This window comes from Dryobates pubescens, chromosome 1 (genome assembly GCF_014839835.1).
Source record: "Dryobates pubescens isolate bDryPub1 chromosome 1, bDryPub1.pri, whole genome shotgun sequence".
Taxonomy (NCBI): Eukaryota; Metazoa; Chordata; class Aves; order Piciformes; family Picidae; genus Dryobates; species Dryobates pubescens.
This window is the reverse complement of record NC_071612.1, coordinates 10635001-10653945: the sequence shown is the minus strand read 5'-3', so window position 1 is coordinate 10653945 and position 18945 is coordinate 10635001. Positions and strand designations below refer to the sequence as shown.

Genomic DNA, 18945 nt, shown 5'->3' with positions numbered 1-18945 from the left:
CTTGGATATGAGATGGTTTCAAAAAATGGTTTGATACCATGTCTGCTGGTCAGACAAAAAAATCCATTTAAAAACAGTTCAAATGTAATGATGTGTAAATTGAGCTGAAGGACTGCTTCTTGTCTCATCTCCTACACCATTCCAGTAAGGTCTGTGGTGTCCTGCAGGTCCTTGTGTAGTTTGGGAGGAAAATGTAGGAGTTGCACTAAACCACCTGAGAAGGAATTACTGCCAGTACAGCCACCAGCCACATTTAACCTTCAGTACGTCACCATAACACAAAGCATTTTAGGAGTGCTAATTACTATATCTGGTACCCTAAGGAGGCAATGTGTACTGTCAGCTTCTGTGGAAACAAATCAAACAAGAGTCCATTCTCCTAACCAAAACAAAAAGCAGTATGTTTTCTGCTTAATTTCTACTTTAAAGGGAGATTATTTTTTGTTGCATTTTATTACCCTTCATCTTCCTTTCTGTGTATCTGAATCCATTAGCATGATGATACCTGAGAATGAGTGAGTAAGGCCAGGAATAGGTTCCAAGTGTATGTTTACAGCTGTCCTCCTCAAAACATCCTGTTTTCTTCATCACTGAGGCTACTCTCCTTGAATCAGACCTCTTGTGGATGTGAGGACCTCTCTGAAACGTCCAAGGTTGAGGGGGGGGGTGTGTGTGTGTGTGAGTGAACATGGGTGTATGCCTCTGCACAGGTCAAAACTGTGACTTTTGTCTTTATTATTATCAACATTTTGTTTCTCATGATCATTTTACACTACTTTTCTCTGTTGACTTCTTTCTCAAAGGCTTTTGTTGTGAGTGAACGTCAGTGGGTTTGACCACCACTTCTATGCAGTGCAGAGTGGGAAGAGGGTATGACTTTGCAGAAACATAGGGTTACCTCCAACCATAGAAATCAGGCTGTAAAAATGATTAATATCTCTCTTCTGTCATCCATAGATCTGACAGTGTTGTATAACTTATGAATTAAACATCTGGGAGGTGTACATGCTTTTTTATTCCCTTTAACAGTCACCAAACCTGAGGTAGATAAGCCAGTGAATAATTTTCAGTCATCCTGTAATGTTCCAGCAAGTTTTGGGAGCAGATTTTGGGACTGTCTCTCTTAACAGAAATGGCAGAATTGCTATTAGTGTTAGGAAGATCAAGGTGGCAGCTAGTGCTATGCTTTACCAGGAGACTTTAACCTTCAACTCCATGCAGGACAGGCACAGAGGTCTCATTGGAAAGATCCCGACAAAGTAAACAGCGTGACACTTAATTTATCTACCCCAGAAACATGAAGGGCTCAGTCGACCTGATGGGATCTGTGGTTCCAGGGAGTCTAGGTATTTAAAACCTGATGCTCAGCTGCTAAGCCATCCCCTGCAGCTTTCCTTAGTGCATAAGATATGAAAAAATCTCCTGTCCTGCAAAACAGATATTAAATTGGATACTCTTTCACCCTGCCACGATAAGAAACGTGGCAGAGAGAGGCAGGAAAATGGAATGCTGCTTAGAAAGAAAATATATTTGAATCTAACATAAAAATTGGTGAGATAGGAGGATTTTCAGTGCTAGTAGCAATACCCTCCCCAATGAATTGCTGAAAATTCAACTCTCCCTGTAGTTTTTGCACTGGATTGTGAATAAAAATGGTTGTGATTGATGAAGCGTTTGGTGTCTTACTGTAAGTTGGTCAAGAGGGACTTCTAAATCACCCAAATGAAATATTGCATTATCATGAACAGTAATATGTAACTGTTAAGTATGCCGTTGCTTATCATAAGCTCAAGCTCTTTCGGAGCTCTACCCAGTGAGAAATCTTTGTGAGCGTTGGAGCAGAGCCTCCGTAGGGCCTGGCAGCACCACGGGTGGGACACGCCGAATCGGAAGGGACCATTCTGCCTGCGAGGTCAGCCGAGGCAACAGGGGCAGGGGGGGTTGCTTTTGGGTTTTGTTTTATAGAGAGGCTGTAAGGAGGAGAAGGTAATATGCCTTTGTCTGCTGAAGGGAATGGACCCATTAGATGTGAAAGCCTTGGCAGTAAGTTACTCCCTCCTGTACGGGGCTTGGTGCATGGTATTACTGCAGATCAGTTTGGAGATATTTTGTTGTTGTGGGGTTTTGGTGGGGGTTGGTTGGTTGGTTGGTTTATTGTGGGGTTGTTTTTGTTGTTGTTTTTTTACATAAAGCTTTTTACCAATTCTGTGCATAGGATAATATATGGGAAATCAAAGATGATGTTTCATGGGAAACCAGAAGAATAGCATTAAAAAAACCCAAAAAGTAATTTTCTTACACAAGAAAAAAAAAGTGGCTGATGATGTTTCTATTAAAAAAAAAAGCCAACAAAAAACCCACTCAAACAAAACCAGAACAGAGTGAGCAACCCCTCCTGTTTCCAGTATGACTAAATGTCAGCCCAGTTGGGCTAAGGTTTCTATGTCCACAACTTTCCATTAAGACCTCTCAGCTGTTTCTGCAGAAAAGGATTAGACAAGTAGATGCTGCCTGGCTGTGTGAGAAGATGCTCACCACCAGCTGGCCAGGCAGCCTTAGATTTCCTATGTTTTGTAGCTAAAAAGGAGAAGGTTGTCACACAGAAGGTGGGAATTTTGCTTTGGACATACCTGCCCAACTTGATCTCAGGCTGGCCAAGCTACAGGTCTCCAAAAATGTCTCACATGGGACTAAACCCTCTAGTTCCTCTGTAAATAGACAAAAAAAATGAGTGCAGCCCCCACCATAAGATAGACAATGTGCTCAGGCAGTTGTGGTTCATTTCTCTTGGGCCTCGTTGTCCGTGTCTGCACATTTTCCTGCTTCCTGAGCTGGCAATGTCTCCTCTCTATTCAAATCAGGTGGCTTCCTCTACCCCTGCCTTCTGACTGGGGGTCAGAGAACAGGAGGAGGAAGGCAGTAGGTGAGGAATGGTGCCACCCACCTGCCTCCCTTCCACTGAAGTATTTTACCTGCTTGTCTCAATGTCTGTGCCTCAGACACGTGGGAGCTTGGTGGCTTCTTGAAGAAGTGGGGATCAGGGTTACTCATCACGTTAGATCAGTGATGGTCTCTGTCTCTGCTTTCAGGAGCATTTGGGGAGTTTTGGATTAAGCTTTTTGCCAGACTTTGGCCTATGACAGAATGCTCAGTAAGGAAGAGTTCAGTGCAAATGGTTAAAAGTTGGCAAATTTGTTAAGGAACTGAAAATAAGGCAATTAAGATGGGACATGGTACTTTGGCTGGTGTCATACCTGTAGGATTACTGTATATATGCATACATATGCGTGGTGCCAGGAGACTCTACACAAGTATGCTTGTATCATAGCTCAAAATACTAACATTTCAATGAGTGTGAAGTTAGAGGAAAGCTTCCATGTGTGTCAGGCTTGGATCCTGTTGGGGTGAAGTAATATTGCCCAGTGGTCAGGGGAAGATGAGGCATAAGCTCTTCTCTTGCACTGCCTTGGAATGTGCCTTGCTGCTGACTCCCAGGCAAGCATGAAGTCCTTCAATGACATCTCTAAGGTATGAAAGAAATGCCTCCTGCTTCTGCTGGTTTCATGCATGGTCAGGTCAGAAGGTTGATCTTCAGAGGTCGAGGAGAGGTAATTTTGTATCCACTTAGCAAAAGCTGCTGTGGAAACTTGCAGCTGCATGTGTTGGTGCAGGAGATGTTTTCATGTGAACACAATGAGGCTCAGCAGCTTGGTGGCCTCTGCGTGGCCATGGCCAAGGAGGCTCCATTTGACAGCAAGCAATATTTACAGCGCAGAGCAGCCAACCCTGCCGACGATCCCCCCATCAATAGTGATCTTAACTCACACACCTACACTGAAACAGTCATTAAACTTTTATCTGAATAGGAAAGCTTTGTGTTTTCTTGACAGAACAGATTCGGTGGCTACTAATTTATGGTGCAATTTAAGAAACAGACGTCTGTCTGACATGTGCCATGTAGTTCAGCAGGTCACTAGTGACATCATAGTTAAAGTCATTATCTTTGCAAACTGTGCATTTTGTGTAGAAGCTTTTATTTATAGTCGGCCATTAAAATTGAGACCTGATATTTACTTTTCCACTGGTTAGGTTAAAGAGTGAATATGAACAAAAAGTACCCTCCTGTTACCACTGAGCAGTTTACAAACTGTGTTTATTCACATGTGGACTCTTTGAAGCATTTAGGTTAAACCATTTTGGGCTTAGATGGGATGTGTTAGTTAATACATTTGGGGTTTCTACTGCTAAAGCAGGATTCGGCACCAATTCATGTCTCAAGGGGTGTATTTTCTCTCTCCCTGTTTCTTGTCCTCATCACAGAGCAGGTAAAGCCTGTGGTTTGTGTGTTGGACTAGCTGAGAAGTTCTTCATTACCAGGATTGGGAGGGTTTTGGAGGAGTTGGTGGGTTGCCTGTATGATGGTAGTGGGAAGACTGAGATTGTCAGTGTTCTTGTCCGTGTGTGAGCATTGTGCTGGGCCAAATTCTGAATTACCCTGTTTCCCAGCCCTTGATGCAATGTATGTTTTACCCAAGGCACAGAGATTGCTTCTCTGCAAGGAGAAGGCGCTTCTCCATAGAGCAGGGGCTGCTGTAAGCCACATAGGAGGTTCCCAAAGGGTGCACTAAGCTGTGCTGTAGGATGTCATCATCAAATCACCTGTGATCCCCTGAGCCATAAAACCTACTGGCCATGCCTTATGGGTCAGCACAGATCTAAAGAGCCAGTGACAACAGCCCTCTACAAAAATCAAGTTATTAGGGTCTCCATGATCTCTTCTCCCATATTCCCCAGTCCTCGTCTCCTCACATCTTGTCTCTGATGTCAAATGCTTCTACTCTCAGTCATGCTGGATATAATATTCTTTGAGTGCTTAAACATGAATGTGAGTGCTGGGAGCTTTTCCACACCTGGTTTGTCTGTGGAAGAATCAAAGCAGCATGGGATTGCCCCCAGCCCATCAGGATGGGCTTGGCTAGACCTGAGCCCCCTCCCCATCCAGCCACGAGGCTTCTCATAAGGCTTCAGAATGCTGTCCCTCTTCAGGAAGGGTCACGAGGGGAGAGAAGAACCCTTTGGAATTGAGTGGCTGGTTAATAACTGTAATGAAAATGATTTTTGACCAAAAACTATATATTACCAGTTGGCTGAACTGCACAGTGTTCTTTCTGACTATTAACTAGGGCTGGGTTGGGTTTTCCCCCCCCAGATCTTACTGCTAAGATCAGTGGCCCATTTCAATTTTTATGGAAACAAATAAACCCAATAAAAACACTTTATGCTGAGAGATGAAGCTCCACAATAAGAAAAGAAAAAAAAAATTACTCTGTATTGAATTTATTGATTTATTTATTTACTCCAACTGGAAAATTGAGTATTGTGTTAATGTATTTTATAAGAATCACTGTGCTCGATGAAATGGCTAATTTATTTTAGCGTATACCTAAATAGCTGGCAATTTTCAGTGAGACAGGCTAATGAAAATGATGCTATGAAATTGTCTATACTATGAGGAGTGATGGAGTCAAGTTATTATTGGTTGAGTGCTACGACGTAGTGAACTGGCCATCATGTCTTTGAACTTTTGAACTGCGACTTGGTCCTGTGATTTATTGATTCTGATATTGGCATGTTCAGTTAAGTTTTTATTTTTGGGGGGGGGGTGAGGTGGGGAGGGGAGGGCTGTTGCACATGAGGCACAGATGGGTAGTGTGTGGTGTCATTTCAGAGGTGTTTAGGTTAAACAAGATGGTTGAAAAATGTGAAGTGTGCTAACGGCGCAGGCATGTGCCGTGTGGAAAGGCAGAGGGAGATGCCTGTAGGTACCATCAGATGTCAACGCTGATGTTCGGGAGTGCTGTGAGTTAGCCGAGTAGGAGCGAATTTGGCTGGGTAAGTGCACATTGTATTTGTCAGAGTAACAGTGTCTTTGTTCTAAATTGAGAGCCTAATCTCATAGCAACTTTGTTTGCCTATCTACCTTAAACCTCTCCTCGAGGCGTATCTTATCACGCTGGTGCCTGGTACAGGCAGAGAGCATAGGTGATCTCTCTCAACAGACCTTGCCAGAGGAGTGTTCCATTTTGCTGGCTATCGAGTGGCAGAGGATGCTGAGTGGTGGTGCAAGCAGTTCAACAGCTTGTCTTGGGCTGTTGTAACGGAGAGCTGCCCCGATCTGCCGCCACCAAGATGTGCAAACTTGTTCTATGGTGTAGCTGCAGTTCCCTGCTAGTTCTGAGCCTGGGCACGCAGCACTCTAGTGCAGCTGTCCTGTTCCTTGAAGATGCTACACTTGTTGTTCTTGGTAATTTGTTTAGGATGTGGAATCCAGGTATTACAATAATATAATTTGACTTAAAAGTGTTTCCCTACTGCAGAACTTCTTTCTTGGCCGTGCTCTTGGGGAAGCCTTTGCATGGCGACTGCTCTGAGCTCTGTTTCTGATTAAACCAAATAACTTGACACCTGCATTTTACAATTTGCTCCAAGTGCTTTATCCTGTAAAACCAGCAACTTCAAAGCTTTAAAGCCGGCAGACTTGCAGGGGTTTGCACAACTTAGCTCATCCCACCAGTTTGCTGCAAATTCTGTCAAATGCCACCGGACTTTCCTAATTTGCCCCCTGCTTTCAAAATTGCAATTTTAATGCTTGCCTTTCCCATCCCCAGTTACCCCCTCGTTCTGCCGTGGGTCTGGGAGATGCATGTAGGCACTATTGGATTATTTTATTGTTTTTCAATGATTAAACTGACATGTCTTTATTTGGCTATTAAAAGCACTCCCCCTCCTTTTCCCACTGTGACCCGCAACATTTTCATCAGCGAGCAGTTGGGAAGCTGGGACCACTTGCCTTTCCCCCCTCCCCCTTTTGTATTCCCTCCTCTTTTTTTTACATTATTTTATTTTTTATGTTTGTAAGCTGGTTTGCTTAAGACAGCAGACAAAACTAGTGGGAAAAGGCTAAAAACAGGACTGACACTAATACTATTAGCTGGGGGGTGGGGGGGGGAGGAATATTTCCATTTCATCGCAACTCTGTTATTGTTTACTTTGCCATACACATCCTAATATGGTTACCTCCCTGTCAAAGCGGCCGAGCCGGGCTGAGGGGCCCCCTCGGGGAGACGCTTCCAACTGCTGCTCAGACAATAAGAAACAAACGGCGCAACTCCACAAAAGGGCTGCCCGGAAAATAAGTGTCAAATAAATCCTGCAGAACTCTTCCTTCCCGGCACCCGGCTCTCCCCCCCACACACCCCCCCCTCCCCGTATGTAACCTGCGCGGTGCCCGGCGGGGATTGGGGGGGGGGGGGGGGGGAAGCGCTGGGTGCGATCGTGTCCCCGGCTCTGCCCGTGGATCATCCCGCGAGTGGGGACGGGGGAGCGGCGGGGAGGGAAAGGGGGGAGGTGTGGGGGTGTGGAGGTAGCGCGAAGGGGGCCTCGCGGCGGGACGTCTCCGCGCCCGCTCCGCGCCGTGCCAGGTGCCGCCGGCCCCGCGGAGCCCCCCGGGCAGCCCCCGCTGAGCGGCGGCGGCGGCTCCCGCGGCGGTGCCGGTTGTTATCTGCAGCGCCAGAACAAAGGTAGGTTGTTCAACTCCGCGCTCCGGGGGAGGGACAAGTTATTTTTGGAGGGTTGTCTTCCCAGTGCATGACTGGTTGACCTAAAAGGAGAAGGGGAAGAAGGAAAAAAACCCCAACAACCCAACCCAAACCAGTACCAAAGCCCATGCTGGAGTTGGAGGAAGGAGCGGGTGTGCAGGGGTGCAGCTTTATGGAGCGTAGTTCGATTTTTATGCAACTTAAAGAAGCCGGAACCCCCTCCTCCCCCCTTCTCCGCCCTCCCTCCTTCCCTCCCCCTCCGTCTTCCCCCCCCCCCCCCCGTAAAATGCCCTGTTATTTCTAGAAAATTGGCGTTGCTAAAATACTTTAATCTGTGTGCTCTGCTTTTATTCTTCTAAATAGTGATTTTTATTTGTCTTTGGCGTTTGTGGGTTTACACGTGCATATCCCTCTTAGCAGCTCTGAATTTCTATGAATGCTAAATAAGCTGTTGTAGAGATGAAACGTGAGGGGTAATTTTTACCCGAGGATTGCAACTTTTCGGGTTGACATAATCTTGGAGGTACCGCAGCCCTTTCTGCGCCTGGCCAAGTGCTTCCGTGCCCTGTGAGGAGTTATCGCTTTCCTTAAACCATCCCTTTATGTCATCTGTTTTTTTTTTTTTCTTCTTTCTTTTTTTAAAGCCTATGTGTTATTCGGCTTCAGTGGGTGCTTTTCTCATCCTGCAGCCTGAAACACGCTTAGGTTTTGCTGCGCTCCTCGGTTTGTTTAGAGAGCGTAGGGAAATATTAATACAGAGCAGTAAAACCAGAAACAGTGGCGTGTCTTCCCTTCAGGGGAGTCGGCGAACCTGTCCACTTTCATACTGGGAGGAACAAGAGAGCAAATCCATAATTCAGTGCAAGAGCGAATGGACTGGCGGTGATAGATACGCTGGGTGTTATGTAACTTAATCAGAAATACATTTTTGATCGTAGGAGCGGACGCTGCGCTCGCGGGTATAAATACCAGATCTAGGTAAGTCTGGGGAAGAGCACTTCCCTTCCAGCCTCTATCACGCAGCATTGTCTTCAGTCCCCAATTCCTACAGGATTTTGGAAGGGGAGCAGTTTATTCTTGAATTAAGGATCATTCAGAAAATATTTTAAATACCTGTTGTGTTGCTTAATTGACTCTCCTTCTGCTTGACTCTGCTGCTTGCCTTGCCAGTTGTTAGGGGATCTCTGGATTATTTATTTTTAGGAAGTCTTAGCTCCAGAGCAAACCTGGATAACTAAACTGTTCTTTCCTTCTCTTTTCTTCTTCTTTTTTTTTCTTTCAAAGTATTATTTCTTCCTCATTCTTGGAGATTTCTTTTCTCTGCCTCTATTTATTTTTCCACTGAGTTATGCAGCCTGACCTGTGCTAATCAGAAACTCTTTTTAGAAATGGAGGACCGTGTCAGATAATGTAAATAAACTTTTGTGCCTCCCCCCAACTTCTCTCTTCTAAAACAGGGATTGATTTTTCTTTCAAAAAAAAAAAAAAAGAAGAAAAGCAAAAGGCACATTGCAACACATTAGCAGTAAACACAAATAAATGCATTTTGTAAAATCAAAGGATGTCTTTTTAAACACATTTCTAGTTTTTTTTGCTTTTTGGGCCATGTAGGGGATGATAAGAATTAGTAGCCTTTAATTAGACGTGGAGATATTCACATTTTACAGGGATTTATGTTAGAACATGGAATGGCGGGTGGCTTGTTTCCTCATTATGAATACTCCCTGCACATAATGAGGTTCATCATTAGTTGATGGAGTGAATTTGCCCTAGCTCTACCTTGAAAGGCACATAATTTACATACTACTTCAGAGCTTAGGCTTTAATGGATTCCTCGATGAATAAAATGAAAAGCTACTTTCTTTAAATTTTTGAACAGTGTTTTGATAATACGGATTTAATAAGACATTCAATTTCCTTGTTAAGTATATTTGAAAGTGCATTCCCAGTTTTAGCACAAAATATACTTCCCCATGTCGCTTTCTATAATATTGAGTAACATATAATCAAATATATCAGTGTAAACATTTTGAGGGATGTAGGGGGATTATTTTACTCTGTGTGTGGAAAGTGGCACTGGGCTCCTGTGGCCATGGCACCTTCGTGGTTCCTACCAACCCCAAGCCTTCTAGAGCTCACCTGTACTGTCAAAGTACCACAGAAGTGGGCTTGCTCCTGTCTTAGGGCTCATTCTGCCTGAAGAGTGTTTTAACTGTGTATTTACTGTATACATTCATAGTGATGGATCTATGGACATGTGTTGCTGGCTGTCAGGCTGACAGTGACAAACCTGCTGGTCCCACCTCCCTCTTTATTTTAATGAGACGAGAACAGCAAAAACTTCTCTGGTGCAGTTCCACCTCTGAAACTGCTGCGTAGATATGATTAGATTAGAGTAAATTGAATTGTAGGCTGCCTAATGTGTTATCATGTCATCAGCTTACTCCAGCCTTGGTCTACAGGGTAGAGTTAGCGAGAAATCTGCTTTTTCCTCCCTTCTCGCTTTGTCCATGTGTGGGGGGAATGGGTGGATGGGGGCCACAGTGCCAAGTACGTCCCCTGTGTGGAGCAGGCTGGGCATGGCCAGCACCTCTCCTCTCTGACACTTGCCAGTGCAGTGGAAGAGTCAGAGAGGCAAAAAATCCAAAGCGAAAGCTTGTTTTGATAGAATGTTTTATTACCTGAAAATGATGAGCATATATTAACATTAATAGAATAGTCTGTGTCATTCTTTTTTAGGCAATTTACTTCTGCTGCAGACCTGTCTGCTTCAAAATCTTTTTCTGTTCTAAAACATATATTTGTTTAGGGAGTTTTCATTGAAGTGTACATGACAATTACAGCTGTTCATTAACAAAATTGGGTATTTGTTTTAAACTTTAACCAATCACTTTGATATGCTAATTATGGTGTAATTTAATTTGAGCCCTGTAATGATGATGCCGTTATTATGGACATAAATGATGCAGTTAAGCTGAGAGTAATCTCATTTGCATACTGTACATGCCAGTAAATTAAGCCCTTTCTTCGACTGCTTCAGCTTTAATTTTCCACTTCTTTTCACACAGCGCCTTTTCAGCCAGTCTCTTATAAGCCCACTTTGTAATAGTGCTGATGACTGTTTGATGTGGAGAGTTGCGGCACCACAATAATGCAAGACACAAGATGTAACATTTAAAGGATTCATTATCTTACTGAGTGTTGCTTTAAGAAGCTGGGATTAACAAGGGTGGAAGTGTCCTCTCCATGGAGCAATGTGGGTCTTCCCGGAAACAAATGTAATCTTTATTTTCCCCCTTTTTTTGTGGTGTACCCTAATACTGAAAGGGATTCTCTAAGGCATACTGGCCTGGATCAGCAATAGCATGGCCAGCAGATCTAGAGAGGTGATTGTCCACCTCTACTGGGCACTGGTGAGGCCTCACCTTGACTACTGTGTTCAGTTTTGTGCCCATTGCTATGAGAAGGACACTGAGGTGCTGGAGCTTGTCCAGAGCAGGGCAGCGAGGCTGGTGGAAGGGTCTTGAGCACAAGTTGTGTGAGAAGTGGCTGAAGGAACTGGCTTGTTTAGCCTGGAGAAAAGGAGACTCAGGGGTGATCTTGCTCTCCACAACTGTCTGAAAGGAGGTTATGTCAAGGTGGGAAATGATCTCTTTTCCAAAGTAATAAGCAATAGGATAAGAAGAAATGGCCTCAAGTTGTTCCAGGGGAGGGTTAGGTTGGACATGAGGGGAAAATTTCCTTTCCAAAAACATTGTCAACCCCTGGAAAAGGCTGTCCAGGGAAGTGGTGAAACCACCATCCCTGGAGTGATTTAAAAGATGTGTAGACGTGGTGCTGAGGGACATGGTTTGGCAGTGAACTTTGTAGTGTTAGGTTAATGGTTGGACTCAATGACCTTAAGGTCTTTTCCAGCCTAAACATTTGGTTCTATGATTCTAAGGCCTTCATCATTATAGCCTATAGTGCAACACAGAGGACATGACCTTCTCTCTAGGATATTCTGTGGTGCTCCACTGTTGCAGAAAAGTTACTGGCTACAGTTCAACAGAGATGGGAGAGACTAGATTACTTCTTGTATTGAGCGTGAGAGCTCCACATCTACCTACGTGATGTATAAGCGACGCAGAGTCGAAATCTGCAGTATTGTTTTTTTCCATTCTATTTAATCCCCAGTTTCTCCTTTCCTGGCCCCTCCATGAACTGAGCTTAATACCAGGTTAGTTTTGAATTTAAAGATATGGTGCTGTGTGTTGTTGTATCTGGTATTAGTGTTGTGGTTTGTTGTTTTTTTTTAAAGGGGTTTTGAAAAAATTAAAGGCACCAACACCAAGCAAAAATGAACTGCATGCTGTCTTAAATGGTTAATCTTTTCCAATTTACCATGTTGTCATTGAGCTAAAGTATTCTCATAACACTGTGGCACACAAAGAAATCATGTGAAATAAACAGGGCTCTTTTTATAGCTGCTTACTACTATGGTTAGATATTTTCATAGTTTAATACCTCTGGAAGTAAAGCCCATCTCCAGTTTTTAGCAGCAGTTGGCCTCTCAGAAAGCCATTGTTGTGTGGGTAACCAAGTTAACTAAAGATCATTATTAAAACCTTGCAATCCTTTCCTTACACAGGGTCCCATGACCAAAAATAGCTCGTGCAGTTGCCCACAAACATGCAAGTTAATAACTTCCTGGGTGAATAGTGTAAAAACTGCCGATCTCCAAAGCATGCACGCATCGGCCCTTGCCTCCACCCCTTTATGGTAGGCTGCAAACAAATGGGAGGGTCTGCTGTTTACCAACTGTCCAGCATTTAACAAGATTTCAGTTTTTATGGTTCCCGCCTACACTTGGTCTCAGCGCAGCATTTCTCACATGCCATTTTGTTTTCCAGCAGCCATTCCATGGTAGCTTGACCGTGCACATGTGCTGGCTGTGGTTGTTCTGCAGTGAAGTGCTGCCCGATGGTGATCTAAGTGCTCTGCTGAATTTGCCACCCCCCTTTTCTGGGTAAAAATCATGATAATCGTTCCCAACAACAAGTCTACTGCTCTGAGCACCAACTATGCTGGCATGTAGGATTTAATTTCTTCTTTTGTACCTGTTCTAAACATGGCCAGTGCAAAGAAGAGCATCTGTGGAGACAAGTACGAGCACAGGCCGTGTTCTGGTTCTTGGCTTTCACAGAGCCCTTGCTTTTTACCCGTAACACCAGAGTTCAGATAATGACATATGTCGGACAGCTCTTCAGGTTGTACTACATCAGAGTACAATGTCAGAGCTGGGGGTCCACCTCAGAAGCAAAATGTGCCCAGAAAAGGTAAGGCTTCCCTTTTTCCTTCTCTGAGGTTGTCAGCCCAGACATGGGGTTCAAACATGAGCACACATAGGAGACAATACCCAACAGCCGTTCCCTTGCCCTTTGTGCTTAGAGCCCCGAGCTACTCAGGTTGATGATGAAACGTGGTGCGAGCTGACTCCACCCAAGGACACAGGGAGAAAAAGTGTTTCTCACAACACTGGGCAATGCAGACCAAGCTCTCCCCAGGAACTCCAGAAGGTCAGAAATACTCTAGTATAATGATGGACAATTTCATCCTTCAAAGCTCATGAAAAAAGGAGTTCTTGACTTCATCTATTTTGTCAGCGTCCCTGCAGTTCAGCTCTTTCTTTTTCTTCTAAAGAGAATGCGTGTGTTGCTTTAGGATGTCAGGCTGCCAAGGAAGTGTTGTGTCTTCAGCTTTTGTAAAAATGAGTATGCTGATCATCTCTCTCTTGGGTCACAGAGAGATTTCTGGCCCAAGCGGACAGGTGAAAGTAGGATGGACTGAGGTGTGGTAAGAGAACTCTTTTGGCGCTTTCTGACATTTTGTGGACGTACCAGTGATTATAATGTTCTGTGTAGAAACTTCAGTGTTAGTCTTCTTGGGAAGTAAAAATATTTCTCTCAAAGTGATTTCAGTACCTTGTCCTTAACAAAGCTGTGTTATAAAAGTGGTCTTTACAAAGGAGGTTTCAGGCATAGTTTTCCCTACCCTCTTTGTCCTAACAAAACACGTATCCTTCCTCCCTTCACAGGACCTCTGGAGTTTTTTCTGGATAAAGAAACTAATTTATGAAGATGATTTTACCCTGTATCATTCTCCCTCTTTAATCTGATCCTGGATGGCAATTTTCAGTAAGCTGCTTCTTCCACACTTTGCAACATAAGAACCTTTTCAACCCAATCAGGTGGGAAATTAAAAGTGATACCAGTTCAGCTGATGTACTGTGCAGCCCTGTTTGAGCATTTCTGCCTATGCAGGATTGCTGGGTTCAGAGAAGTTTGGGTTTTTTTTGCAATGGCAGCTTTCTGCAGAAAGTTATTTTGGGGAGTTTTGAGCTTCATGAGAGATAATTTCTCCTTTTAGAGCTTTGTTTACAAACAGCTTTGTTCTTCCCCTTTTCCAGCAAAACAAGTATTTCTTTACAGAAATACTTATGGTTGAGAGCAAAGCCACTGAACCTCCCTCTAGAATCACAAATAGAACAGATTAAAGAGTAATTTATCATATGCTAATATACTTACCCCATCAAAGTCATGGGCGTCAAGACGTAGAAACAAAAATAGACCTCTGATCTCTATCTCCGTAATGCTTTTCAGCGTAGAGTCTCTTATTGTTATCCAGAGAAAAAGCTCAAGGGATTTGTGATTGTGTTTACCACTAGCTAAAGAGAACAGTTGTCTGTCATTGAAATTACCCGAGTGCCAAACTGTTGCCCTTCCACATTTGCCTGAACCAAATTCACTGCAAGCTTTGAAGTGTGAAGATTCCATGCTCCCATTCTTGTCAGTTCATTCCTATTTGTAAGCACTGCTTTTCATGGCTGTAGGTGGTGGACAGGTATTTGTGATGAGAAACACTTGGAAGTACCTTGCTTTTCCAGCATGAGACCTTTCTAGCTGTTCCCAGTGGCAGGTGGCTGGCTGACCCAGAGAGCATCCTGGAAAGGGTGATGTTTGGAAGCCTGGGTGAGTCTGCCTGTTGCTACTGGTCCTGACTGTACACCAAATAAAATGGTACAAGTCAAGTAGCTGTTGGGCTTTCTCTAATCTGTAAGTCTTTAGTTCTTCTGGCTGCATGTATCCTCCTCCTTTTCCAGCAGCAGTTTTTCCTGTGACTGGAGAATGTGAATGCCTGTGTAAACTGGCTGAGTGGACAAAGCGATGTGATGAAATCTCATTGAACAAACATGCTTCAAGCAAAGCCATTAGTAAAAGCACTTGGGTTGAACCACATGCTCAGCCCCTTCGTTTGCTCCTGCTATTCCTCTACCACCTGGGGAGTACATGGAGCAGCAGTGTAGGTGTGCACATGCTGTGTGGTCACCAGCTCATCCTGTGATGTGTGCCTGCCTCCGGTGTGAGTCTTCAGCTCTGACCCTGTTGAATTTGGCTTTGTCTCGGTTTCCCCTCCAAATTAAACACTTACCCTAAGGATGGCCTTTCAAAAACTATGTTCTTTTTTCCAAAGAGCTGCAAATTCTTGAGCTGGGCTGCTTATGTAGTTTCCTGAGATCATCACTTGGAGGAAGCTGACTAAAACAAATGCTGCTTTCAGGTGCATGGCCTAAATCAAAAGCAGCTCTGTTTGAGTCCTCTGAAGTTCTTCAGGGCTTTACCATTATTAAGAACCATATGGTCCTGGGCAATGGTCTTCTGTTTTGCGTGGGGGAAGGGCGGTGTCTGGTGGCCCTCTGCTCTTCTGCTTCAGGGGTACAGCGTGCAAAGGCCAGCCACAAGCAAGGAGGGTTTGTTGATGTGGCTTCAACAAATGCATGCCAACACCAGAGCTGTCAGAGATAGGACAAGCAGTCTTGTCCTTGCACAAATGCTTGTTTTACAAAGACCTACCTGAAGGCACTCTGCCACAGCTGGGGAGATTCGCCTGTTTCTTTGCAAACCGAATTCAGCTATGGACTTTGGGAGTAACAGGAAGGCTGTCTGTCTATGAGAAGTTTCCTAGGCATCATGCCAAACTAAGGCGAGTGGTGTATGTTCAGCAAAGCTCAGATACCTGCTGTCCATTTCTTCCAGCTGCAGGATATTTCTTCTGTTGATTGGTGTCTCCTTTTGGAAAGCTATGGTTGAACCTGGGTGGATGCACTACAGGCTGCATGAAGGAAGCCAATACAAAGGAGTGAGCAGTCTTTTGCAGTTTTACAATGAAACAAATATAAAAAGGGAGAATAAAATGATAATAAGCTAAATTGGTGCCAAATGTATGGGATTCCATGTGTGCACAGTAAAGGGAAACCCAGCTCCCGTAGCTTTCCCTTGGAAAATGACTCGTTCTGTATTTAGAACCCATGTGGAGGATGACCATATAAATGTGGTTAAACAGTGTAGGATTCTGATCAAAGGGGCAATTATGAGTAATAAAATAGGAAATATAATTATTGCTACCATTTCGGATCTTATAGTCAGGGAGAAACCTAGCAGCCAGAGAGGGGAAAAAGCCTTAATGCTAAGAGAAGAAAACCCCAGATTTCAGCTTCTCTGCAGATAAAGAAAGTTGGAAAGTAAAGATGGATTTCCTAGAATCTCTGAATTCCCAAATAAGTAGTAATTAGAGGGGCTGAGAACAACCTGACTGTTGGCTGTGCTGAATTACAGCAGAAACCGAATTCCCAACTTCTACACAAGAAAATGTGCCCGAGTTGGAGCTGTAGCTGGGTTATTTTCACCAAATGTCCAGCACATATGCTGCGCTTGCTTTTATTGTTCACCGTTATGGTGTCATGTCTCGCTAGATTGTGCTTTGCTACACACCTCCACCCCCTGACAAACTGGCCCTATATATACATGTAGGCAGAATATAGGGAATTAAACTGTGTGACAGTGAACTTCTGGGGTTTTTTTATATGCTTGACAAATGTTTTTTAAACATGGTATAAATACATTGTACAGTAGGATTGAAGCGTTTGAGGGGCACATTTTACTCCCAAATGAAATGTGTGTGTTTTGGCATCATATTCTTCTGGATTATTTTTTTTCCTCCCCCTAAAAGAAGTATTTAATATTTTAATGACACCCTTGTTTAGATAATACAGGTTTGGACGGTATTCTCCTCTGTATGTTGTAGTGTTCCTACTGACACGCCTGGACAAAACTCACCACCTAAAACCCTCAGGCCAGATTTTGGCTTTTGGTGTCCTCAGAGGGAGGGATTGTAGCTGCTAATCCTGTAATAGTCAGATTCTTCAAGGTAGCATCTTCTGTCCTCCCACGGGTTATATTCTGGGTTTTACCTGACAGTGTGAATATTGCTCTTCAAAGGCAACATAAACCCTTCTGCAGGCTCTGCTCATTCCCACTTCCCTTCAATGGGTCTTGTCTGGACATTTCTCTTGTTCCTGGCTGTATCTTTTCTTCTTCCTTTCTGCTTATAGGGAACCACCTCTTCTAAACCTATTTCCCGTGATCCACATGCCTTGCAACTGAAGCCTCTCCAGAGGAAGTGCAAGGGCAGCTGGGCTGATGCCATCACTTTTCAAGGCTGTGAGGTCATGCATTCAGTCCCCTTGCTGAAATGCCAAAGCCTATTTAGAGTCAGGGATGTAAATGCTCCACTCAAAAATAATAATTAAAAAAATAATCTCATGGCTGAGTTCTTGGGAGGAATGGGCACGTCAGCAGGCATTGGCTCTTGCCTGTTTTGATAAGGCATTTCAGGGGGTGTTTATAAACTTGGGATACTTAAACAGAAAATAGTTTCCTCACCCTCTTTCTTCTCACAGGTGGGTGAGTAGCTCAGGGACACAGCAAGGGACACAGACTCCTTATGCCAGCTTCCTGCTTGACTTTTTGCAGTTATGTTAGCTAGGTCACTTGGGTAACTGCTTCGGTGCACACTTGGTGCCATCACACCCAACCACGTGTCAAACTCTCCGATGAATGGGGGCTTCAGCCACTCCATGAGCTCCAGTAGTAACAGCTCATCTATTTTATAGACCTGTTGTAAGCCCTAATTAACGCATGGTTGTGAGGCATGTGGTATCCCTCAGATACGTGGGCCCTAAGAAATGTTGCAAGGTTTTGTTTTTCACCTGCAGGGTAGAAGCTCTCCTTCCCCTCCCCATGCAGCCGAAGCTCCGGCTGTGTTTCGGCGTGGAGTCGCACCTGAAGGCTATGGGCTTTGTAATGCACTCAGGTGAGCTTTGCTCGCACGAGAGGCTTTGATATACTAGAAAACCCCCTCCAGAAAACTGCAGGAAAAACATTTCGTTCCGTTAGCATTTGGGGTAGAAATGTGCTGTAGATTAATCCTCTTTGGAAAGAGATTAAGAAATGTTCACTCCTCCTCCCTCCTCATGTAAGAGTAGGTAATGTTTATTCTTTCTTTATTAACTACAGACGTCAGAGAAAAAGGACTGTTGCCCTTTGATTTTATTTACAAGGCAAAAGTGAAAACTTGTTTGATCATATCATGGCTGTTTAGCTTCAGTGTAAGAGTGGAAGGGAATGTGTTTCCAAGCCCTATCATGTCTAAATATATTTTTTTCTTCTATTTAGTTATCTCTGAATTTTAAATGCAGCCTCCTTGGCCTTACTTATTTGTCAGGTTGAGTGAAATTGCTTCATGCTCTGCTTACGGAAATAAGCTATTTAGAATGAAATTGTCTCCAAGAACTGAGGGATTTTTGTGACTGTCAACTCTGGAGACTTGGTTTTTGCAGAAAACTTGCTTTTGTTTTTCAGCAAGGCAAGAGGAGGTGTGGGGTTTGATAGGCTATGTTCTTGGTCAAGACAAGATTTTTTTTTTTCTCCCTTATTCCTTGCAAACTTCTAGTAAGGTATAACTTGCAAAAAAGAGAGGACTACTCACCTGAGTTTTACTGCTTGCAGTCAACATCCTCACCTGAGCCATCCATACTCAAAAATTGCCTATGATGCTCAGCTGCAAAAGCAAAGACCTCCAGTGGCCATGTGCCCCGCTGTAGAGATGCCAGTCCTGAAAACACTCGCTTTGAAAGTGTTATTTGTTAACAGAATAAGTGAGTAGTTTTCAGCTGCCCGCTGATTGCTGCTAGGAGAGCAGTGTGTCAGTGCTGGGTTTATCTGGTGATCTTTTTGCTGCTGGTTTTTACTCACTGTTTTGTGATACATAGCTCTTTCTCTATATACCACCAGTTAAATCTCAGATGTGGCTGTGTGAGCACAGCAAACTGAAGCGCCCATTCAGGTGCTAAACAACAGCAATTTTTCAAAGGGAAAACACCAGCAGGGACGTGCTTTCCCCAGGCAGATGGAGTGGAGGCCTGACCTGACATCTGGGAGATGCTGTGTGTATTCCAGTGCAGTTTGGT

The 18945-nt window shown here is 43.9% G+C and overlaps 1 protein-coding gene across 7 annotated transcripts in view; it reads left to right on the top strand.

Annotated features, from left to right (window-relative positions):
* Positions 1 to 18945, top strand: part of FOXP1 (forkhead box P1) — a 399727-nt gene that overhangs the window by 191083 nt on the left and 189699 nt on the right. The window contains exon 1 of one of the 7 annotated variants that reach the window (XM_054161334.1): positions 7563 to 7580. The exons of 4 other annotated variants lie outside the window; for them this stretch is intronic. The gene's annotated coding sequence lies outside the window, so the exon portion shown is untranslated. Of the gene's footprint in view, positions 1 to 7562; positions 7581 to 8488; positions 8577 to 13755; positions 13775 to 18945 lie in introns of those variants that run through there. 2 more of the 7 variants (XM_054161326.1, XM_054161329.1) reach the window with 2 other exon arrangements.